The sequence below is a fragment of the Podarcis bocagei genome (genome assembly GCF_964188305.1).
Source record: "Podarcis bocagei genome assembly, chromosome: 2".
Lineage (NCBI taxonomy): Eukaryota > Metazoa > Chordata > Lepidosauria > Squamata > Lacertidae > Podarcis > Podarcis bocagei.
In genome coordinates, this window is record NC_138126.1 from 16767343 (window position 1) to 16792757 (window position 25415).

Below are 25415 nucleotides of genomic sequence, written 5' to 3' on the forward strand. Positions count from 1 at the left end.
TGCCTCAAAGCCAAGCCCCGGCCTGAGCACCCGCAGCAAATGCACATGACAGCAGTACTTGGTTGCAACCCTAATTTGAGAGCAAATGCCATTAATGTTAATAGGATTTATGCATGAGGGAACATTGCCGGGGATTATTACGTTTTAAAACTAAAAGAAGGGGGGTTGGTTGGTTCAAGAGTTGGTTGGTTCAAGAGTATGGGTAGGCAAACTAAGGTCTGGGGGCCGGATCTGGCCCAATCGTCTTCTAAATCCGGCCCACGGACGGTCCAGGAATCAGCCTGTTTTTACATGAGTAGAATGTGTGCTTTTTAAAAAAATGCATCTCTGGGTTAATAATAATAATAATTTATTATTTATACCCCGCCCATCTGGCTGGGTTTCCCCAGCCACTCTGGGCGGCTTCCAAAAGAATATTAAAATACTGTGATACATCAAACATTAAAAGCTATTTGTGGGTTATTTGTGGGGCATAGGAATTCATTCTTTTTTTTTCTTCTTTTCAAAATATAGTCCGGCCCCCCACAAGGTCTGAGGGACAGTGGACCGGCCCCCTGCTGAAAAAGTTTGCTGAGCGCTGTTCAAGAGCTTTTTAGTGCGGCTCCCCTTTCAATCTGAGCTCCCTTATTGGCGACTGGTAGAAATCAAAGCCTTCATTTGCAGGCACTGGAAGCCGACGCTTTGGGGAACCGAAGGTTTGCATCCATAAGAGGCAAATTAGCTCATTTTTTTTGTTATTACAGTATTGTTGTTGCAAATCCAGATGTCCGGGAACATTCTAGCGCAGAGAGGGAGGGAGGGGGTTGTGATTCCGGCTTGACCCCCAGCCCCCTCCTGATTCGCGGTCTCTTCCTCTCTTTAGGGGGCGCCAGTTTCGCGATGAATGAAGCGGGGGTGGGAATAGAACGTTGCAACATTTGGTTTCCAGGGACGCCTGCGCGGTCGCCGGGGGCGGGGGAGCATCCCCGGATCTGACGCGCGCGCTCCAGCACGAGAGGGGAAATAAACAACAAGAGAAAAAGCGAGAGAGAGAGAAGAGAAGAGATCAGCTGGCGGATGGGGGCAGGGAAGCGGCCGGTGTCTTGATCCAGGCAAGATCCGATGGGCGGCGGTGGGGCGCACGATCCGGTGAACTGCAAGGCGGGGGGGGGGGGGAGACAAAAGTTTGCGAATTAATGGGGTTTACAGCTGGGGAATCCCATTCAGGAGAGGCGGGGTGGCGAATTCTTCCACGATCTTAAGCTGGGAGCGTGTGGGGCGAGGATGGGAATGGGTTTGGTTTGGTGCTGAATGGGGCTTGATCGGGGATCCGCAACAGAGATCATTCATATACGGATCTGCTGTGGCTGGAGAAGGGCCTGCAAGGGAGCCGGGAGGGTCGCGTCGACTTTTCCTTTTGGCCTCCGTTAAGGTTTCCAGGTATGGATACTGTATTTTTGGAGAGTTGCACACGCAGAAAGGACTTTCCCTCCGGGGTGGCTCCCTAGCGCCCACCCCCCTTCTCCTAGCTGCACCGGCGAGAGAAGGCGAACCTGATGGAATTTTCCCCGCTCGGCAGCCCTTAAAGATACAGGAGCCCAAGCGGCTTTTATGACCCGGAGTTATTTTTTTTTATATATTTTTATGGCTTTGCAATGAGGTTATGTGGAGAGGGGACGCCTTAGTTTCTCGATCGCTGGGGAAAGAAAGGGCGGATTTCTTCCTGCCAGCGTTTTGCAAATTTACAAAAGGCGCAAAAGAAATGTGGAGGGGGGCGGCGGTTATAGTCGTTTCGGCGGGGCAAATAACTCAGTGCCTACCGAAGGAAAAGTGGAGGAGGGCTTTTGTTCGCACCTGCTTTCGTTCTCTGCCGAGCTTGCCGGCTGCTGTAGTTATTTATTTGAACCACAGCTTGGTGCGCAAGAGAAGCTCTTCGCAGCATTAGCGCCTGCACGTCTGGCTGCTGTTCAAATCGAAAAGAGCAGAAGCGCGCTTTGCTCCGATCCATTGGTGAAAACCCTGCTTGCAATCTCAGGAATGCTTCAGCCGTGCGGCTCTTTTGGTGCCAGCGTTGGATTTTCACAGGATCTCGCTAATTTTTGTGGCTTTGGGTGTGTGTGTGTGTGTGTGTGTGTGTGTGAGAGAGAGAGAGAGAGAGAGAGAGAGAGAGAGAGAGAGAGATTCATCTTTTTGGGGAGGGAGTGTTGTGTTGCATTTGTGCATCGGTTTTATACCCCGCTTTTCCTCCCAAAGGAGCTCAGAGCGACGAACACACCGGCATTTCGACAACAGCAAAACCAAAAAATAGTTTGATGCAATGGCAGGGTAGGATTAGTTACAGATAGGTAGCCGTGTTGGTCTGCCATAGTCAAAATAAAAAAATTCCTTCCAGTAGCACTTTAAAGACCAACTAAGTTAGTTCTTGGTATGAGCTTTCGTGTGTATCTGAAGAAGTGTGCATGCACACGAAAACTCATACCAATAACTAACTTAGTTGGTCTTTAAGGTGCTACTGGAAGGAATTTTTTTATTTTGGGTAGGATTAGTTACTGCTCTGGCCAACAGCCTGTCACTTCGAAGCTGTTCCTTTGTATTATGTATATTTAGGGGCTGGACAGGAGAGAGGAAATAAGTCAAGTTTTGCAGTGCTAACAGGTTCTGCATCCCCACTAGGAAATTCTTCGCTTCTCCAAATGGTGAGGTAGCGCTGCTCAGTAGTTACCTTCATTACTGTGCTTTTCACTGGCCTTAGCTTAGGTTGCATACACACCCTAATCTTAAGGCACACAAATTTCGCAAACAGTCCTGGGCACTGCAGTTTATCTCTTAAGGTAAAGGTAAAAGGACGCCTGACCATTAGGTCCAGTGGTGACTGACTCTGGGGTTGAGGCGCTCATCTCGCTTTATTTTCCGAGGGAGCCAGCGTACAGCTTCCGGGTCATGTGGCCAGCATGACTAAGCTGCTTCTGGCGAACCAGAGCAGCACACAGAAACGCCCTTTACCTTCCCGCCAGAGCGGTACCTATTTATCTACTTGCACTTCGTCGTGCTTTTGAACTGCTAGGTTGGCGGGAGCAGGGACCGAGCAACGGGAGCTCACCCCGTCGAGGGGATTCAAACCGCCAACCTTCTGATCAACAAGTCCTAGGCTCTGTGGTTTAACCCACAGTGCCACCTGCGTCCCTTATGGAGCTACAATTCCCAGCACCCGTAGCAAACTACAGTTCCCAAGATTCTTTTGCAGGAAGCAGTGTCCTTTAAATGTGTGATGTGTAGGCACTCTGCTTTTCCTTCTCCTCTCCTTCCCCTCTCTTCTGAGGATTGGTCAGCTATTCCATGCTTGCACCTTTAGGAACAAATAAGTCTTTCTAGAGATATTCTCTCGCCTCTTAAGCAGGGATTTCTGGCCTGGGGAAAAATGGATTCCTTTTTATAGAACTGATGATGAACTGGTCTGTGAATCAAGATGCAGCTTCTGAGAGGAAGGGTTATAGCTCAGTGGTAGAACTCTTGCCTGGTACACAGTGGCGTAGCGTGGGGGGTGCAGGGGGGCCAGCCGCACCGGGCGCAACATCGGGGGGGGGGGCGCGCTCGCACTCGGAGCTCTCTTCCCCTACCTGGCTCACTCACTCTCTCTCACTGCTGTGCTGGCTGTGCGAATCCGATCCGAGCCGCTGGGTCGCCGCCCACTGTGGAGGGGGTGGGTGCCAGGCGTGCGGTGCGGAGAGAGAGAGAGGGACTATCTGGGGGAGGGACAGTGCAGCGGCCGCCCAGCGCAGTGCTGAGCGCGGGAGAGAACCACACCAGACCAGACCAGGCAGCAGCAAGAAGAAGCTGGCAGCGGCGGCAGGTTAGGGGTTAGGGGGCGCAAGTTACTTGCCTTGTCCCGGGTGCTGACAACCCACGCTACGCCGCTGCTGGTACATATAAAGTCCCAGGTTCAATCCCCAGGTATGGCTGGGAGAGTTTCTCTGCCTGAAATCTTAAGAATTGATAGTTGGTGTAGACATTACTGAGTCTGATGGACCAATAGCAGTTTCCTGTGTTCCCTCTGTCCTTTCTGGGACTTTTAATCCACCGCTTCTTTGCAGCATGGCCCGTCTGCTCAGCCTTAGCTGCCTCCTCACCCTAAGAGAGGGCACTTCCAGACAACCTGTTTATTGAGCATGCACACTGATTTGCTGGCAGGAAGCCTAGGTGACGAGTTGCATCAGATTCAGGTCACACTTCCCAGTGCATGTCCTCCACCACTTTCCTTGTTGCAAAACACCCAGGCTATCTCCACGTTGCAAGCAATTATAATTGTGCAACCTGCATTGGGTGGGATGCGATTGCATCCCAGTCCCAAAAAAACAACTCCATAAACTGGCGAGTCCAGAATTTGTCAGTGACAAATGTAGAGGCATGGGAGAAACTCTGGGATCTGACCTTGGAAACTTCACACGAGATGGGAAGGACTTTCCCCAGGGCTGTAATCAGATGCAGCAGGTAAGTTGTCGGTGAAGTTAACTCTTCAAGGAAACGACACACAACTCGACAACACTTCACAGTAGGTCCTGCCCTCCACCCTTTCTAAGGCTCCTCCTCTCCTGGATGTTTCCCAAGCAGTCTCAAACTGCCTCCCTCTAGCCTCTGTTCTGCCCTCCTCAATATTCAGCACATTCTTCGAAACCAGGGTGGAGGTGGGCTTGTCGCAGGAGGAGAGGGAGACTCCCCTGGATTCTTCAGCAGTATCCTGATTCATCTCTGCTTCAGCCTCAGAGTCTGAACAGCTCCCTGTCACATATTCCTCCTGCTCACTAAACCCTGTTGCTCCTTCAGCTTCTGAAACCTCCTCTCAATTTCCCCCTTCTCATTGGTGTCCTGCCGCCAATCCCTGGGCTCTGAGCCTTCCTCCTCTGGGGTTTCCCTTGGGGGTCCCCAGCTGGTACCTCCCACCACTCGTGTTCTTCCAGCCAGTCCCTATCATTGGGGGACTGGCCCCCTCAACAAAATGCCAAGCTATAATATCTTCTGTCCGTTCTCAGCTTTCATCTTTAAAAAGTCTTACTTACTGAGAAACCAGGAAAAATATGTTCGCTGCGTTCTACTTGGTAGCCAGTGGCTATAGCTAAAGGAAGCTGGAGTCCAGCAACATCGGTGTTTTGTCAATAAGTGTGAAGAAACCGGGGTGAATGACCGGTACTTGGAACATTGGTTTCTAATTCCAGAATTGAATAGATAAAATAACTTTTGAACTTAACTGGACTGCAGACGTTTTCTTGCCACCACTGGTTTTGCATGGGCTTTGTCCTGGGTCAATTGGTGCGCAACAACTGTGCAACATTTCTGTGGCCGTTTGTGGTTATGGACCTAAATTCCCTACACATTAAAAAAAACAACAAGCATCTGACATCAGCCATGCGTTATGAAAAAGCAAGATCCTGTACTGTGAGCAGTATAAATTTTGCACATTGAAATTATTTTTCATAACTCTGTTTTATTTTGCACAAAAGAACAGCTATGATTTTGCCCTTTTTTTTTACTCCTCCTGAGACACCTGCATGCGATTTGTGCTCACGTGCTTTCAAGCAGAGTATTTGCAGCTAAAGACTTGCTCTGGGGCCACCTTCTGTACTCTGTGCTACAGCAGTATTTATTTACTAACTTAGTGCATTCATACTCCCCCTTTTTCCGCCCAAGGAGCTCAAGGTGGCATGTATGGCTCTTCGCTCTTCATTTACTTCCCACAACACCCCTGAGAGGTAGGTTAGGCTGAGAGGAAATGACTGGCCTGACATCACCCAGCGAGCTTTGTGGCTGAGAGGGGATTTGGCCCTCTGGTCTCCCAGGTCCTAGTCTGACACTTTTACACCTGTGCTGCACTGGCTTGCGCCCTGGGTGCAATCCGTACTATGGTAGCTCAACATCCACCTTCCAAGGGGGTTGTTTTACTGAGCAGTAAATAAATGAAGGGACGTGGGTGGCTCTGTGGGTTAAACCACAGAGCCTAGGACTTGCCGATCAGAAGGTTCGAATCCCCGCGACGGGGTGAGCTCCCATTGCTCGGTCCCTGCTCCTGCCAACCTAGCAGTTCGAAAGCACGTCAAAGTGCAAGTAGATAAATAGGTACCGCTCCAGCGGGAAGGTAAACAGCGTTTCCATGCGTTGCTCTGGTTCGCCAGAAGTGGCTTAGCGAGATGAGACCACAACCCCAGAGTTGGCCACGACTGGACCTAATGGTCAGGGGTCCCTTTACCTAAATAAATGAAGGAGCGTCTCCACCCCCATCGTCCAGCCCAGACACTGAGGTCCAGCGCCGAGGTCCTTCTGGCAGTTCCCTCACTGCGAGGGTACAGGGAACCAGGCAGAGGGCCTTCTCGGTAGTGGCACCCACCCTGTGGAACGCCCTCCCACCAGATGTCAAGGAAATAAACAACTATGTTACTTTTACAAGACATCTGAAGGCAGCCCTGTTTGGGGATGTTTTTGATGTTTGATGTTTTATCGTGTTTTAATATTCTGCTGGGAGCCGCCCAGAGTGGCTGGGGAAACCTGGCCAGATGGGCAGGGCATAAATTTATTATTATTATTTCATTATAAAGTTGTTTATGTGGTCATTGGGACACATGCATGGGAAGAGGCAACTGAACACCTCTGCCCCAATCTCCTCTTTTGACTGCCGTAAACTAATGTTTACCTTCCCGCTGGTAAGCGGTACCTATTTATCTACTTGCACCCGGGGGTGCTTTCGAACTGCTAGGTTGGCAGGCGCTGGGACCAAGCAGCGGGAGCGCACCCCGCCGCGGGGATTCGAACCGCCGACCTTTCGATCGGCAAGCCCTAGGCGCTGAGGCTTTTACCCACAGCGCCACCCGCGTCCCTTCATTTATTTACTGCTCAGTAAAAGAACCCCCTTGGAAGGTGGATGTTGAGCTACCATAGTACGGCGTTCCGTGTGCTGCGCTGGCTCGCCAGATGCAGCTTTGTCACGCTGGCCACGTGACCCGGAAGTGTCTCCGGACAGCGCTGGCCCCCGGCCTATAGATGTGAGATGGGCGCACAAACCCCAGAGTCTGTCAAGACTGGCCCGTTCGGGCAGGGGTACCTTTACCTTTACCTTTAAACTAATGTTTAAAGAGTCATATTTTTGTTGGTGGGAAAATACTGCAATCCTACTCCCCCCTCCTCAACTGGCACCCAGGATATGATATGATAATTTTAATTGCTGTTTTAACTGTTGTTCCATCTTAATGGGGTTGCATTATTGCACATTTTAATTATGGATGTTGCAATATTTTGATGGAATTGTTCTAGCGTGTGTTGCAATTGGTTTTATACCTACTAAGAAGAGGTTTGGGGATGGGGTGGTGCTGTGGTCTAAACCACTGAGCCTAGGGCTTGCTGATCTGAAGGTTGGCGGTTCGAATCCCCGCAACGCGGTGAGCTCCTGTTGCTCGGTCCCTGCTCCTGCCAACCTAGCAGTTCGAAAGCATGTCAAAGTGCAAGTAGATAAATAGGTACCGCTCCGGCGGGAAGGTAAACGGCGTTTCCGTGCGCTGCTCTGGTTTCGCCAGAAACGTCTTAGTCGTGCTGGCCACATGACCCGGAAAAACTCTGCAGACAAACGTTGGCTCCCTCAGCCTATAGAGCGAGATAAGTGAGCAACCCCAGAGTCGTCCGTGACTGGACTTAACTGTCAGGGGTCCTTTACCTTTACCTTTTTCTAAGAAGAGATTTTGGCATTCTGAAGACATATGGTCCACCCACCTTTCTGAAGCTAAGCATCGTTGGGTCTGGTCAGTGCCTGGGTACATGACCTCCTTGGTAACCACATGAACACCATCTTGGGTTCCATGATTAAAGAAAGCGGGGGACATAAATGCAAGAAAATGAACTTCAGAATATTATGTACACTTGCAATGATGGCTGAACTTTGCTTGGAAGCACCACTTGGCATGGAATCTCAGAGTTGGGTCATTCCAAGGGTTATCTATTCCAACCCCTGGCAATGGAGGCATGATTTGGTTCAGTGTGGTATAGTGGTTAGGATGTTGGACTAGGACTCGGGAGACCAGGGTTCGAATTCCCACTAGGACATGAAGCTCACTGGGTAACCTCGTAGCCCAGGGGTCAGCAAACCTTTTCAGCCGGGGCCGGTTCACTGGCCCCCAGTCCTTGTGGGGGGGGGGCGGACTATATTTTAGGGAGAAAATGAATAAATTCCTATGCTCCACAAATAACCCAGAGATGCATTTTAAATAAAAGGACACGTTCTACTCATGTAAAAACATGCTGATTCCCGGACCGTCTGTGGGCCGGATTTAGAAGGCGATTGGGCCGGATCCGACCCCCATGTCGTAGCCAGACACAGTCTCTCAGCCTGATTTGTTGTGAGGATAATCTAGAGATGGAGAGCTCCTTGGATAAAAAGGTGGGATAAAAATGCAATAAATAATGAGGGTGATGAAGATGAGTGACCACAGCTAAAGAGCAGATTGAGAGATGGTGAGCTAACGGAAGGAAAATGAGCCTCGATAGCTCAGTTGGCTGGAGAATGGTGCTGATAACGCCAAGGTTGCAGGTTTGATTCCCGTATGGGGCAGCTGCATCTTTCTGCATTGCAGGGGGTTGGACTAGATGACCCTTGGGGTCCCTTCCAACTCTATGATTCTACCAGTGTTGCCATCTTGGCAGGGAGTTCCTGACAAATGGCAGCTTGACTGAACAAGCCTGGGTGTGAAATGTCTGGAAGGAAGTTGTTTGGGAGGGACCAGGGCAGGGGCGAGGAACCATTGGGCCTCCAGATGTTGTTTTTAGTATAAAATATGTGTTTATTTAAATTTATTCTATCCCGCCCTTCCTCCCGAAGCTGCCCAGGGCGGGAGATGCACACATTATAAAACAATTAAAAGATCTGAAAAGGATCTTGTTGCTGCTGTTGCTGCTTTTGCATCAGCTCACACAAGCATACCCAATGGCTAGGAGTGATGGGAGTTGTAGTTCGAATGAATTTATTATTTTGGTCACAGACCAGTTCCAGCCCACATACAATATCAAAGAACTCATAAAACACGATAGGGATACATTTGAATTTGCAATTAGGTATATCAGGGACAAAACGGATATAGCAACAGTTAAAAAAATATATAAATTAAAACTTGGTCACCAACATACAGTGGTACCTCTGGATATGAACGGGATCAGTTCCAGAGCCCCGTTCGCATCCTGAAGTAAATGTAAGACGTGCGTGCGTGGGTTGCATTCCGCCGCTTCCGCACATGCCCATGTCGTCATTTTGAGCGCCTGCGCATGCTCGAGTGGCGAAACCCAGAAGTAATGCGCTCTGTTACTTCCGGGTTGCTGCAGAGCGCAACCCAAAAATACTTAACTTGAAGCTACTTCAACCCGAGGTATGACTGTATAGCCTAAAATGATCATTTAAGGCCTTAATCATTATGATAGCACAGCTTGTTCCCTAGGTTTTATGGCAATCGCACAGAATTTGGCTACCCTTAACGTGATCTCAGGATCCTTGACGGGAGTTGTAGTTCAGAAACATCTAGAAAAGGGACGCGGGTGGCACTGTGGGTTAAACCACAGAGCCTAGGACTTGCCGATCAACGGGGTGAGCTCCCGTTGCTTGGTCCCTGCTCCTGCCAACCTAGCAGTTCGAAAGCGTGTCAAAGTGCAAGTAGATAAATAGGTACCGCTCCGGCGGGAAGGTAAACGGCATTTCCGTGTGCTGCTCTGGTTCGCCAGAAGCGGCTTAGTCCTGCTGGCCACATGACCTGGAAGTTGTACGCCGGCTCCCTCAGCAAATAAAGCGAAACGAGCACTGCAACCCCAGAGTCAGCCACGACTGGACCTAATGGTCAGGGGTCCCTTTACCTTTTACCTTTTACATCTGGAAATAGAAAAAAACAAAACAAAACCCAAATTAAGAGAGGGCAAATCCCACTGGGTTCTTTTGTGTGTTTGCTTTCTGGCACCCTTGTGGTGTCTTGTTTCCATCATCCACCCAAGAATAAGTATCTTAACACTTATTTTATGCTTTCTCTTTGGGACAGTCTAGAAATATCCTTCGCTCGCTGCATACAATCTTGCTTCTGAATCTGTGTGGCTGATTCATTGTTTCTCCATGTCGGTGTGTGTTCGGCGGGTGTGTTGTTGCTGTGAATTTGGCGTGTGGCTCCGTCCTGTTTACTGTTGCACGCCTCTGCTGAGCCAGGTGTAATGTTCCACTGGAAGGGAACAGATATGATTCGGGCAAAAGGAAGCAAATTGAAGTGCCACTGATTTTGGCAAGAGACTGGCAAGGAGAGGGGGCAGTGGATGAAGCTTTTGCTGTGCCACCGACGCTGGGAAATGAGAGAGTGTGCAAGGCACAAAAGCGCAACCCCCGTTTTGATTCTGTGCCCAGTTTGAGGTGCTTCTTTAGACTTTTAATGATTCGGGATCTGGGGGTGCAGAGGACTGCATCCCCCCACAAGAGGCTGCTTGTAGGCTGTGGTTGTCATACACCCTGTCCCCACCTCACTCATCTCAGATGCATGGAATCGTAAAATTGTAGAATTGTGAGGGACCCCATGGGTCATCTAGTCCAACCCCCTGCAATGCAGGAATCTCAGCTAAAGCATCCATAGTAGATGGCCCTCCCAACCTATGCTCAAAGACCTCCAAGGAAGGAGAGTCCAGAACCTCCCAAGGTTGAACCTCCGTTGAACAGCTCAGAAAGTTCTTCCTGATGTTTAGCCAGAATCCCCTTAATTGATCCGTGCGGGATGCACGCTCGCAACCTGCAGTGTCCACAACCCACAGCGGTGTGTCTGTGCATGCGCGGATTGCGATTGGGCGCTTCTGCGCATGCGCGACCGCCGAAACCCGGAAGTAACCCGTTCTGGCACTTCTGAGTTTTGGCGGTCCGTAACCTGAAAAAGAGCAACCTGAAGTGTCTGTAACCCAAGGTATGACTGTACAGTGGTTCGTTGGGTTACAGACGCTTCAGGTTACAGACACTTCAGGTTACAGACTCCGCTAACCCAGAAATAGTACCTCGTGTTAAGAACTTTGCTTCAGGATGAGAACAGAAATCGTGTGGCGGCAGCGGGAGGCCCCATTAGGTAAAGTGGTGCTTCAGGTTAAGAACAGTTTCAGGTTAAGAACGGACCTCGGGAACGAATTAAGTACTTAACCTGAGGTACCACTGTATCTTGAATCTGTTGTTTTGGATCTGCCCTCCAGAGCAGGAGAAAACAAGCTTGCTCCCTCTTCCATGTGACAGCCCTTGAGATATTTGAAGAAGATATCCTATCTCCTCTCAGGCTAAACATCTCCCAGGGTAAACATACCCAGCTCCCATGACTGTTCCCCATAAGGCTCGCTTTCCAGACCTTTGATCATCTTGGTTGTCCTCCTCTACACACCTCCCAGCTTCTCAATCTCCTTCTTAAATCCCCTTCTCAATCCCCTTCTTAAAAGTGCTGTTTTGCTAGAAAAGGAGCTGCCAGAACTCACCATAAACGCCTCCTTCCTTCTCTTCTAATGTCAATGGTGAAGTGCTGGAACTGAGTTCCGGCGAGTTCCGGCTGCAAAAAAGCCCTGCTTCTTTTATCTGCTTACAAGTGTTGAACTAATTGGCTGATGAAGAATTCAACGAGACAGTAGTTGTTATCCGGAAACACCGTTCAGCGGAGTTCAGAGCTAGACATCAGAATTGGACATTTGCTGATTATACAAAGCTTCACAGCTTGCTCTCCGCCAGGTAAAGTCTGGCACCGTGATTCATTTAAGGACTTTCAGAGACTTCAGTTTGTTAGTTTTGATGTTTTGAATTATTCCATAAAGTTTTTCACATTGTTCTTGTTTCTGGCCACCGTGTTGCTTTTGATATTGCTGACTCTTTTATTGTGACACCTAGGACTGGACACAGTACAGTGGATGCTTGGGTTGCGAATGTGATCCGTGCGGGATGCATGTTCTCAGTTCACAACTTTCACAACCCGCAGTGCTGCATCTGTGCATGCAAGGGTCATGATTTGGCACTTCTGCGCATGCGCAAAGCGCATTCTAGTGCTTCTGCATGTGCACGAGTGCCGAAACCCGGAAGTAACCCATTGCAGTACTTCCGGGTTCGCCGTGGTGCGCAACCTGAAAACATGCAACCTGAAGCGTCTTTAACCCGAGGTATGACTGTATTCCAGGTGTGGTCTGACCAAGGCAGAATAGAGTGGGACTATTAATTCCCTTGATCCGGACACTGATCTGGACACTGTTGATGCGGCCTAGAATATTTACAGAATATTTGAAAAATTATTGTACGCAAATTAAAGTCGTTGGTAGGGTTGACTTAACATCGTGCAGTGAGAGTAACTTTAATGGACTATGAAGAATAATTAGAAAAATAAATTGGACTTTGAGATGCAGAGGTAAAAGATATTGCATTAGCAACCGCAGAATGGGGGGGAGGGGGGCCGAGGAGATGAAGTTTTGAATGAAAGATGTAATTTTGTGTTGATGATAATGCAAACTGAGCAAATTAAAAATAAAATACTTTAAAGTAGAATAACAATAACAATAAAATAGAATAGCATTTGCTTCATTTGCTGCTGCGTTGCACTGCTGACTCATGTTTAGGGAAGTTTTTAATGTTTGATATTTTACTGTGTTTTTAATATCCTGTTGGAAGTTGCCCAGAGTGGCTGGGGAGGCCCGGCCAAATGGGCAGGGTATAAGTAAATAATAATAATAATAATAATGATAATAATAATAATAATAATAATGATGATGATGATGATGATGATGATAATAATAATAATAATAATAATTAATAAATAATTTATTATCACGTTCAGCTTGTGGTCTACTAAGACCCCTAGATCCTTTTCACATGTACTGCTAGTAAGTAAGTCAGGTGTCCCCCATCTTATATCTGTGCAGCTGTTTATTCCTGCCTAAGAAAGGCCATAGCTCAGTGGTTGAGAATCTTTTCATGCAAAACATCTTAGGTACAATCTCCAGCTTTCTGCCTGGAACCCTAATCAGTGAGCTAGATTAACCAATGGGCCTGATTCTGTCTGAGGCAGTTTCCCAAGTTCCTATATCAGGATGTTCATTTCAACAAGAGGTTGAGGCTGCAATTCTATAGCCATTTGGGGGCACTTTGGGCTGAGTGGGACTTGCTTCCGAGTACAGTCGTACCTTGGAAGTCAAACAGAATCTGTTCCAGAAGTCCGTTTGACTTCCAAAATGTTTGAAAACCAGAGCACGGCTTCCTGCAGCCAATCAGAAGCCGCGGAAGCCTCATCGGATGTTTGGCTTCCAAAAGAACGTTCGAAAACTGAAACAGTCTCTTCCAGGTTTTGATTGTTCGGGAGCCTAAACGTTTGAGAACTAGGCTGTTCGAAAACCAAGGTACAACTGTAGACAAGTATAGAGCTGTTCTGCTAAAGATTCAGGGCCTGAGCAAAAAAATCTATCTTGCATATAAATATTTATCGTAGTCTTTCTGGGTCATTATTAAAAGAAATATGCTTTTGGGAAGATGCATGTTTTTTCTAGTGTAGCGCTGGTCTTTTTTTTGTACAGTTTTCTAGGCTCTTCTGGGGTTTTGAATTGTTCATATATTTTTAATATTGTTAGCATTTTAATGATATTCTGGGGGATGGGATGGAACGGAAGGTGCAGGATAAAAATATTCTCATAAATTAGTAATGGCTGTTTTGAGATTAGAACGTTTTAGTAATAGCATATTATATTGGAGTAGCATTTTAAAAAAGCAGCAACGCATCTTGCTTTTATGCGCAAAAGGCTCCCTGGTTGGCTTACAAATATCCTGCTCCGGAGGACAGGACTCAAAGTAATGGCTTCAAGTTACAAGAAAGGAAATTATGACTAAACATCAGGAATAACTTTCTGACAGTAAAGTCTGTTCAACAGTGGGACAGCTTGGAAGGTTGTAGTTTTCCCCTCGGCCCAGTATACCTGAAGGAGCATTTCCACCCCCATCGTTCTGCCCGGACACTGAGGTCTCCAGCGCTGAGGGCCTTCTGGCGGTTCCCTCCCTGCGAGAAGTGAAGCTACAGGGAACCAGGCAGAGGGCCTTCTCGGTAGTGGCGCCCTCCCTGTGGAACGCCCTCCCATCAGATGTCAAGGAAATAAACAACTATCTGACTTTTAGAAGATATCTGAAGGCTATCTACCTAGGAAAGTTTAGGGAAGTTTTTAATGTTTGATGTTTTATCGATTTTTTATCATTATTAATAATATTCTGCTGGGAGCTGCCCAGGGTGGCTGGGGAAACCCAGACGGATGGGTGGGGTATGTATGTACAGTAGTACCTCGGGTTAAGAACTTAATTCGTTCTGGAGGTCCGTTCTTAACCTGAGGTACCACTTTAGCTAATGGGGCCTCTCGCTGCCCCGCGATTTCTGTTCCCATTCTGTGGTAAAGTTCTTAGCCTGAGGTACTATTTCTGGGTTAGCGGAGTCTGTAACCTGAAGCGTCTGTAACCCGAGGTACCACAGTATGTATGTATGTATGTATGTATGTATGTATAAATAAACATTATTATTGTTATTATTGCTGATGGTCGTGGTAGACCACTTAGAGAGCAATCTTAAAACCATTTACCTGGGAATAAGCCTGGCTTCCTTTTCTGTAACCTTCTCCAGCTTGGAGGGCCACGTCCCATCGTGCGCAACCTTCAGGGGGCCACATAGATATGGTGGGTGATGCCAAAAATGCTCTACTCTCCATTCAGACAAGTAAAGAGGGATTATCAAAGTTCAAAGATGCATTCCTTCCAGGAATAGTAGAGGAAGAAGCCAGTGGGAGATGCAGGTTGTACAAAGTCTCATGGGCCAGATAGGCAGGCTTGGAGGGCCGCATTAGACACCCACCCACCCCCTGGCTTTGAGGTTCCCCATGCCTTGTGCTCTGTAATCCTTTGCCTGGTGCCCTTTCTCCTTCTGCAGTTACGGAGGAAGTTTACCTGGTCACTGTGTGACTTTTTATAAATCTCTGTTATGATCTGTTTAACTGCCGGGAGTTCTTCTGCGTTCTGTCTTCTGCGTTCTTCTCAGGCTTTTGTTCCTGTGGTTGGGGATTGTGCAGTAACTTTAATTGGAGGGTGAGTCACCGAGGTTGGCAACATGGCCAGATGCCAGCAAGAAAGCAATTATAAGGGAGCAGAGAGGAAGCTCTCTCTGTCCCAGAGGACCGGCTGCTGAGGTCACAATGGCAAATGGGTGGCAGAATAGAATCACAGCATATTCTGTTGAATTGGAAGGGACCCCTGGGGTCATCTATTCCAACCCCTGGCTATGCAGGAATCTCGGCTAAAGCATCCATGACAGGTTAAAAACTCAGGTTTAAAAGCTTATCACCAAGGGACACCTTAGGTTACAGTCACCACAACAGAATGTCTAGGTGCCTTCCCCCCCCCAATGAAATTTATTATTGATATTTATTTGCTTGGAAGTAAGCCCCCGCCACCTCCAGAGGGGCTTTTTTACCCTCAAGAAAGTGCGCCGCAGATTGCAGCTCATGCAGCAGCGCAGAGGCAAATTTTGCTGCCCCGTGAGCCAGCTGATCCGCAGGGCAGCGCAGGAGCACAAGGCCACGGGTGCCAAGTCGTGCCTGACATTGGGTGTGTGTGTGTGACATTAGGCATGCAGCACACATGATGCCACGAGCATTGCATGTTCCATGCGTGATGGCTGTCGCATCAGGAGAGGCCGACCAAGTCTGTGTGGCATCTCTCAACACTGCCCGGCTTGGCATGACATCCAGGAGAAGCCCTGCAGAAGAAGAAGAAGAAGAGTTTGGATTTGATATCCCGCTTTAACACTACTCGAAGGAGTCTCAAAGTGGCTAACATTCTCCTTTCCCTTCCTCTCCCACAACAAACACTCTGTGAGGTGAGTGGGGCTGAGAGACTTCAGAGAAGTGTGACTGGCCCAAGGTCACCCAGCAGCTGCATGTGGAGGAGTGGGGAAGCGAACCCGGTTCACCAGATTACGAGTCCACCGCTCTTAACCACTACACCACGCTGGCAGCCCAGGACAACATCCCACCAGGCCTCCTTAGCTCCCTCAGGATGTGGGGAGGGGGGCTGAGCCTTAACCCCATGGCACAAGACACATGCCTTTTGAGTGCAGCGCCACAGCACCCCCTAGCCAGATGGAGATGTCAGTCGCTCAACATAGCATCCAGAGATCTACCTGAAGGAGGCTTCTCCGCCCCCATCGTTCTGCCCGGACACTGAGATCCAGCGCCGAGGGCCAAGTTACAGGGAACCAGGCAGAGGGCCTTCTCGGTAGTGGCGCCCGCCCTTTGAAATGCCCTCCCTTCAGATGTCAAGGAAATAAACAACTGTCTGACTTTTAGAAGATATCTGAAGGCAGCCCTGTTTAGGGAAGTTTTTAATGTTTGATGTTTCATTGTGTTTTTTAATATTCTGTTCGGAACCGCCCAGAGTGACTGGGCAAACCCTGTACTAAGAATCGTTTTACAGAATTACGATTCCAGTCGATGCCCTCAATGGTGGTGAATGGTTGGTACAGCAAAGTACTGTACAGTGGATGCTTGGGTTGCGAACGTGGTCCGTGCGGGAGGCATGTTCGCAACCCACAGCGTTCGCAACCCACAGCGCCGCGTCTGCACAAGCACGGGTCGTGATTTGGCACTTCTGCGCATGCGCAAAGCGCGATCTAGCGCTTCTGCACATTCATGAGTTCCGAAACCTGGAAGTAACCCATTCCGGTACTTCTGGGTTTGGTGCGGTGCACAACCCGAAAACACACAACCTGAAGCGTCTGTAACCCGAGGTATGACTGTACAAGGAGAGACTTTGTCTATGTGGGCAACCTTGCATAGAGGAACTGTACCACTATTTATTGCAATGCCTGCTATATACAGTGGTACCTGGGGTTAAGAACTTAATTCGTTCCGGAGGTCCGTTCTTAACCTGAAACTGTTCTTAACCTGAAGCACCACTTTAGCTAATGGGGCCTCCCACTGCCACCACGCCGCTTCTGCGCGATTTCTGTTCTCATCCTGAAGCAAAGTTCTTAACCCGAGGTACTATTTCTGGGTTAGCGGAGTCTGTTACCTGAAGCGTCTGTAACCTGAAGTGTTTGTAACCCGAGGTACCACTGTATAGAATGAAGAGACCGATTCATAAAACCCCTGCTTACGAATGGAACGCACCCGAACAGGGTGGAAAGGGTGAAATGGCTGCTGAGTGATACTGATGACTTTGTAACTTATAAAGTAGCGCTATATGAATTGGCAGCTAAGAAGATCAGGAGAAAAGAACTAGATAAAATAGCGGTCAGTTGCAAAGGTGATTCGGACATTTAAGCTGGCACATTCCACCTGAGACTGGGCAAACCCAGCCAGATGGGCGGGGTATAAATAATAACTTCTTGTTGTTATTGTTGTTATTTCCACGTGGTTGCAACATGACCCTTGGGGCTTTTGAATACAGTGGTGCCCCGCAAGACGAATGCCTCGTAAGACGGAAAACTCGCTAGACGAAAGAGTTTTCCGTTTTGGAGGTGCTTCGCAAAACGAATTTCCTATGGGCTTGCTTCGCAAGATGACAATGTCTTGCGAGTTCCTGCTGGTTTTTTTTCCTCCCCCCCTTTTTCTAAGCCGCTAAACTGCTTATCAGCTGATCCGATCAGCAGATAAGCCGCTAATAGCGCTAATCCGCTAATTCGTCAATGGGCTTGCTTCGCAAGACGAAAAAACCGCTAGACGAAGAGAATCACAGAACGGATTCTTTTCGTCTTGCAAGGCACCACTGTACAGTGGTACCTCGGGTTAAGTACTTAATTTGTTCCAGATGTTCGTTCTTAACCTGAAACTGTTCTTAACCTGAAGCACAACTTTAGCTACTGGGGCCTCCTGCTGCCGCCGCTTCACAATTTCTGTTCTCATCCTGAAGCAAAGTTCTTAACCCGAGGTACTATTTCTGGGTTAGAGGAGGATGTAACCTGAGGCGTCTGTAACCTGAAGCGTCTGTAACTCGAGGTACCACTGTACTGCCTCCGACGAAGGAGAATCTATCAACTTCCAAGGGATTCCATTCCTATGTCGAGTAGCACAGGTTTTCCTGTAAAACTCTGTCAGGGGTAGCGAATCCACACAACTCCCACCAGCCCCAGCTAGCATGCCCATGGGTCAGGGCTGGTGGGAGTTGTAGTTCCACAGCATCTGGAGTTTCCCACCCCTGAGAGAAGACTGAAGTTTTTACGAGGCAGTCAAGATATTGCACATGATAATAATAATAAATTTTAAATTATACCCCGCCCTTCCTGGTTCAGAAAACCGGGCTCAGGGCAGCTAACAACAAATTTAAAACACTTAATTGATGCAACAAAAAACAGCATAAAATACAGTATAAAACATGAATAACAATACAGTGGTACCTCGGGTTAAGTACTTAATTCGTTCCGGAGGTCCGTTCTTAACCTGAAACTGTTCTTAACCTGAAGCACCACTTTAGCGAATGGGGCCTGCCGCTGCACAATTTCTGTTCTCATCCTGAAGCAAAGTTCTGAACCCAAGGTACTATTTCTGGGTTAGCGGAGTCTGTAACCGGAAGCGTCTGTAACCTGAAGCGTAAGGTACCACCCAAGGTACCACTGTAAGTTCAGAATGCAAAAATCAATTTAGGGGGGAAATCCATCCAATAAACATTAGATGATCACCAGGGCTAGCTGGCTAAATGAGTCCTATTTGGGCCAGCGAGGAGACCAGGGGAGAATTAGCTGTGGGATCCCAGAGCGGGTAATCTTCATAAAAAGGGGAGAGGGAGGGAAGGAAGGGTAATAGAAGATCAGGCTAAGTTCAAAGGCATGAGCATACGTGTCTGTCTGATATTCCACCCAAATAGGCATGTAAAGTAGATCAGCTAATTATAATATTAGCTAATCATAATATTTATTAGCTTTATTCTGTGCAAAGAAGGGAAAGAAGAGGCTACCGATTTAGTTGGGTAATCTTATTTCTGCGCAGTCCCCTATGTAAAGCAAGCTCGCAACTGACAACATGTCTCTCTGTACTTTATTTGCACTAGATTGCAGTCACGCTTCTTTTACGAGGTTTTAAAGACAAGGACGGGGTTGGGGGTGTGAAGGTCAGCAAAATGCACGAGAGAGCCTGCCCTTTTCCCGTCCAATCGCTGACTGCCTTTTACCCAGCGGGGGAGGGGAAGGCACTCTGTGCATGTTCAGAGCAGCCCTTTTTTGTGCACAGGGAGCTGGAGAGGGGTATTGGCAGGTAGAGCAAGTGGAAGCGAGCAGAAACGCACGCACCCTCCCAAGTAATTATAAAAGTAGCTCAGGTTTGCCAAAGGGCTGGGGAACAAATCTAGACTCCTGTGCTATTTGGGGCGGTTTTTGTACATTATGCTAAACCGAACAGACTTGCTTCTGGCTCCTTGGCAATTATGGACGCTAGATTGAAGGGTCAGAGGCTCCCGTGATTGAGAGTGAGGGAATTCAATTACAGTGGTACCTCGGGTTACATACGCTTCAGGTTACATACGCTTCAGGTTACAGACTCCGCTAACCCAGAAATAGTGCTTCAGGTTAAGAACTTTGCTTCAGGATGAGAACAGAAATCGTACAGGGGCGGCAAGAGGCTCCATTAGTGGTACCTCAGGTTAAGAACAGTTTCAGGTTAAGAACGGACCTCCGGAACGAATTAAGTACTTAACCCAAGGTACCACTGTATCTTTATGCAGGTTCTTGGGTGGTGTTTAATATTATAGAGCAGAAAAGGCCTTCAACAATTGAAGAAAGTCTCCGTTATTATGGAGGCATCCTTTGTAGCTTTATTAAGCACTGCAGGAAATATTCTTACAATGTGTGTTTTTCTTTGGTTTTTGAAAGTTCTCTAACACGTCAATAAATAAACCAACTAGAACAGAGGAGGGGTAGGCTGGGCTGTTTTGTCTGTTCTAAAGGTTAAGGTAAAGAGACCCCTGACCATTAGGTCCAGTCGCGGACGACTCGGGTTGCGGCGCTCATCTCGCTTTATTGGCCAAGGGAGCCGGCGTACAGCTTCCGGGTCATGTGGCCAGCATGACTAAGCCGCTTCTGGCGAACCAGAGCAGCACACAGAAACGCCGTTTACCTTCCCGCCGGAGCGGTACCTATTTATCTACTTGCACTTTGACGTGCTTTTGAACTGCTAGGTGGGCAGGAGCAGGGATCGAGCAACGGAAGCTCACCCCGTCACGGGGATTCGAACTGCCGACCTTCCGATCGGCAAGTTCTAGGCTCTGTGGTTTAACCCACAGCGCCACCCGTGTCCCACATTAGTCCTACAACCTGCCTTTTAGCACTTTTCATTACAAGTTGAGTGCTAAAAACAGTTTTTCTTCCTGGCAGGCCCATGCAGAGGCAGGTGACAGCTTCTTTCCCCTGAGCCTCTGATGGCTGAGTGGTTGGGCTATTGTTTTGTTTTGTTTTGTTTTAGTTTATAACTTTATTCTTTCAAGACTCCTGCCCCAGGCCTCAGACAAATTTTGCACAGGCCTGACTTCATGCATTTATACAATCCTTTTTTTAGGATTGCCTTTTGGCCCCTCTCCTGCTGAGTCGGCTCACAGGCACATCTTTAAAACACAGCGCTCTTTTCAAAATAATAAATGGGAATGCAGAGAGCTAAAAACGTAGAGTTGACTGGTGGGTGCTAGTTCTTTATTTGCAGGGTCTGTTTCCAAGTGGGGGCCATTCAGAGATGGGCACCCTTCAACTGCAGCCTGAGGTCTCCAGCCCAGTGTAACTGATCCGAATTTATTAATTGACATCACATCCTTTCTCTTTTTTTTAAAAAAAATATGCTTTTCAAGTTTATGCATTTCATTAATTTTACAATCATTTTGACATTTCTAAACTTGACTTCCTTCCTCCTCTTTCTGCGGTTCCTTAAATTTATTTTTAGTATCTTCTGCATATCCAAATTGACCTAATGTGCTCATTTATTCATCTTCTTTAAATATATACAGTGGTACCTCGGGTTAAGTACTTAATTTGTTCCAGAGGTCCGTTCTTAACCTGAAACTGTTCTTAACCTGAAGCACCACTTTAGCTAATGGGGCCTCCTGCTGCTGCCACTGCACGAATTCTGTTCTCATCCTGAAGCAAAGTTCTTAACCTGAAGCACTATTTCTGGGTTAGCAGAGTCTGTAACCTGAAGCGTATGTAACCTGAAGCGTATGTAACCCAAGGTACCACTGTACTAAAAAACTGCAGGTTATTACAATAATCCTGCCAATGTTTTTATCTGTTTACAGTTTACCTGTAAATATTCAATAATCCATTTCCATTCTTTTATAAAAAGTTTGTTATATTGATTTCTTATTCTTCCGGCAACTTTCGCCATTTCTGCATATTCCATAAGTTTTTGTATCCGTTCTTCCTTTCCTGGGACTTCTGCTTCTTTCCATTTTGGGGCAAGTAACATTCTTGCCGCTGTAGTCACATAGATCAATAAGTTTCTATACAATATAAATAGTTCTGTCCCTATAATTCCCAAAAGAAAAGCTTCTGGGTTGTTGTTTTTTACAAAGGTTATTTTAAACACCCTTTTCAGTTCACTATATATCATCCCCCCTCTTTCTTTTTCCCCTTTCTCCTTGTGTGTTGGAACTCCTATTTGGGGACTTCCCTGGCTTTTTTCTGGCCCACGTAGGACCAGTCTGGATAGTTAGCCTTGGTGAAGACTTGACGTTTTTCCCCCCAAAAAAGTTTTTGATTTGAGTTTCTACTGAAAGGAGGCTGTATTTTAATGTTGTATTTTAATCTTGTTTTTTAAGTTGTATTTCAATCAATTGTTTTATATCTGGTGTTAGCCGCCCTGAGCCTGGTCTTGGCTGGGGAGGGCAGGGTATAAATAAAATGTATTATTATTATTATTATTATTAATTATTTCCCAGTAGGCTTTAACCTACCACATATGATAAAAAGAACCTTCTTTCTCTTTACATTTCCAACACCGTATCACACCTTTTATCCAAGGCGCTCAATGTGGCGTACGCAATTCCTCCCATTGCGACAACCCTGCGAGGTAGACTGAGAGAGGCAGTGACTGTCCCAAGGTCACCCAGAGAACTTTGTGGCCGAGCGGGGATTTGAACTCAAGACTCTCCTGTATCCTGCTCTAGCCACTGCCCTTCCTGTGCTCCTCAGTGCAGTGAACAAACACCCCAGGGCCAGAACACCTGAGGCAGCTTCTATCTCCACCTCCTTGTGTTGCTACTGGCTGAAAGGAGGAGGCTGGACCAGGAGGCGTCCTCATAATCCCCAGAAACTGGGAAGGTGGCCAGAAGGACCGGCCACTGGGGCGAGGCCTCTCTGAGCAAGCAGTTCCCGATTCAGGAGTGTGTCATCCACACAGCCTTCGGCCAGGTAAGGGCTCAGGGATAACTAACGCCCGGGATCTGGGGCGCCTTCCTCCTTGGAAGCAAGGCAACCCACTCCTTGAAACTCGAGTGGGGCATCTGCTGCATCTCTGAAGCCACCTGCCGCCTTTCCTGAGAGATGCTAATAGGGCAGGTGCTGGAAATCCAGGTTTGCAGGCAAAAGAGGGGCAGATGTGGACTTTCAGATGTTGTTGGACTACAACTCCCATCGTCCCTGATGGTTGGTGGACCTGCTTGGGGTGGAGGAACAGAGGCCCCTCTGCTTTGGGCTGAGAAACCACAGCCTTTGTTGCGGAAGCTTGCTCTCCTCAGGTGAAGTGCCAAATGTTTTGCGCCATGACTCAGTGGTGAGGGATTCTGCACATGCTTGGGTGAATTATTATTTACGGCCTCTGCCCAGTATACCTGAAGGGGCGTCTCCGCCCCATCGTTCAGCCCTGAGGGCCTTCTGGCAGTTCCCTCACTGCGAGAAGTGAGGTTACAGGCAGAGGGCCTTCTCGGTAGTGGCACCCACCCTGTGGAATGCCCTCCCACCAGATGTCAAGGAAATAAACAACTGTCTGACTTTTAGAAGATATCTGAAGGCAGCCCTTGTTTGGGGAAGTTTTTAATGTTTGGTGTTTTATTGTGTTTTTAATATTCTGTTGGGAGTCGTCCAGAGTGGCTGAGGAAACCCAGCCCGATGGGTGGGGTATAGATAATAAATTATTATTATTATTATTATTATTATTATTATTATTATTATTATTATTATTATTACTACTACTACTACTACTACTTGTATCTTCAAAACAGGTTCCAGCTCTGAGTGCCGGGCTCCAGCTTTTAAGTCTTGCACTTATCTAGCAGTTGTGCTTGTTTGTTTGACTGATTATCTTTAATTATTATTATATCAATATCCCTTCCTTTCCTCCAAGCAGCTGAAGGTGGCGTAAATGGTTCTCCTCACGCCTCGATTAATTTCCAAAACAACTCTGTGAGGTAGATTGGACTGAGAGGCAGTGACCAAGGGCACCCAGTGAGCTTGGTGGGCGAGTGGGAATTTGAACCCCAGTCTGCCAGGTCCTAGTTTGGTGCACTCTAACCACTGCACCACACTATCTCTAGGACAGCAAACATCTCTCTCCCTCCCTGCCCCCTTTATTCTTGAGACAACCTTACACATGGCACGGCTAGGAGCTCCTCAGAATGGAGGGAGCCTGAACTCAAATTTCCCACTTGGCTGTCAAACTCATAGAATCATAGAATCATAGAGTTGGAAGAGACCACAAGGGCCATCGAGTCCAACCCCCTGCCAAGCAGGAAACACCATCAGAGCACTCCTGACATATGGTTGTCAAGCCTCTGCTTAAAGACCTCCAAAGTAGGAGACTCCACCACACTCCTTGGCAGCAAATTCCACTGTCAAACAGCTCTTACTGTCAGGAAGTTCTTCCTAATGTTTAGGTGGAATCTTCTTTCTTGTAGTTTGGATCCATTGCTCCATGTCCGCTTCTCTGGAGCAGCAGAAAACAACCTTTCTCCCTCCTCTATGTGACATCCTTTTATATATTTGAACATGGCTATCATATCACCCCTTAACCTCCTCTTCTCCAGGCTAAACATGCCCAGCTCCCTTAGCCGTTCCTCATAAGGCATCGTTTCCAGGCCTTTGACCATTTTGGTTGCCCTCCTCTGGACACCTTCCAGTTTGTCAGTGTCCTTCTTGTGGATAACCCCAAGCCAGTATAACTCTCCCCTTCTCCCTCTTTCCACTGAACCTACCTTGCAGGATTGTTGTAAGGATAAAATGGGGGGAACAAATAATTGTACCCACCTTATTGTGCTTTTTCTGTTGGTGTAAGCCGGGGTAGGCAACCTAAGGTCCGGGGGCCTAATCACCACCTCAGTTCGGCCCTCGGGAGGTTTGGGAATCAGCATATTTTTACATGAGTAGAACGTGTCCTTTTATTTAAAATGCATCTCTGGGTTATTTGTGGGGCCTGCCTGATGTTTTTACATGAGTAGGATGTGTGCTTTTATTTAAAATGCAGCTCTGGGTTATTTGGGGGGCAAAGGAATTCATTCTCTCCCCCTCCTCCCATATAGTCCGGCCCACCACATGGTCTGAGGGACGGTGGACCGGCCCCCTGCTGAAAAAGGTTGCTGACCCCTGGTGTAAGCACTCCTTTTCTGTTCTTTCTGGGAAAATGCAAGTCTATGCAATGGTTTCTAAAGAGGTAAATTTGTAATTTGGGGGGAGGGCAGGCTTGTAGGCCATTGCAACTGACTGCAATGCCCCCCTTGTGAGCGCTGGGTGGTGGTGATTATAATAAAAGGCCGTTGTTTTCAGTTCTTTGTAACCTAGTTTTGCAAATCGCCTAGTATTGTCAAGGCTCAGTATTTTTGGCTTTGAGAAATAATCTGCAATGCAAATGTGTTCAGCCTCTGGAAGCCTGGCCTCTTTTTCACCTATTTACACACACACACACATACACACACACCCACAAACCTGTGAGTCTGCTACAGCTGCATACCCCCTGGTGAAGGGTTCTGTGAAATGCAGAAGTTTGCATGTGCCAACCAACGGCAAAGTACGCTGGCCCAGTTAGAAGGCCCAACGGCAAAGTACGCTGGCCCAGTTAGAAGGCACCGGCTTCTGAATCTCAGATGTCTTCAGCAGGTGCCCAAAAGACAAGAGAGACGGTGTTTGCAACAGAGGTGGTAACTGCAGGTGACCTTCACCTGGGAGTGCTGTTTATGTCCCAAGCTGTTTCGGTCTTCCTACACCAAAACCAGCACCTTGAGCTTCACCTGCTCACTGCTTGTCAGCCTGTGCAATTCTCTCAACAGTGGGATGGCATTGCTGGCAATCTCCCTCCTCAACAGTGTTAGGTAAAGGTAAAGGGACCCCTGACCATTAGGTCCAGTCATGGCCGACTCTGGGCTTGCGGCACTCATCTCGCTTTATTGGCCAAGGGAGCCAGCATACAGCTTCCGGGTCATGTAGCTAGCATGACTAAGCCGCTTCTGGCGA

General features: G+C 47.8%; 1 protein-coding gene across 2 annotated transcripts in view; it reads left to right on the forward strand.

Annotated features, from left to right (window-relative positions):
- Positions 1–978: 978 nt before the first annotated feature.
- Positions 979–25415, forward strand: part of PPT2 (palmitoyl-protein thioesterase 2) — a 55506-nt gene continuing 31069 nt past the window's right edge. For both annotated transcript variants that reach the window (XR_014004874.1, XM_081183516.1), the window contains exon 1: positions 979–1091. The gene's annotated coding sequence lies outside the window, so the exon portion shown is untranslated. The remainder of the gene's footprint in view (positions 1092–25415) is intronic.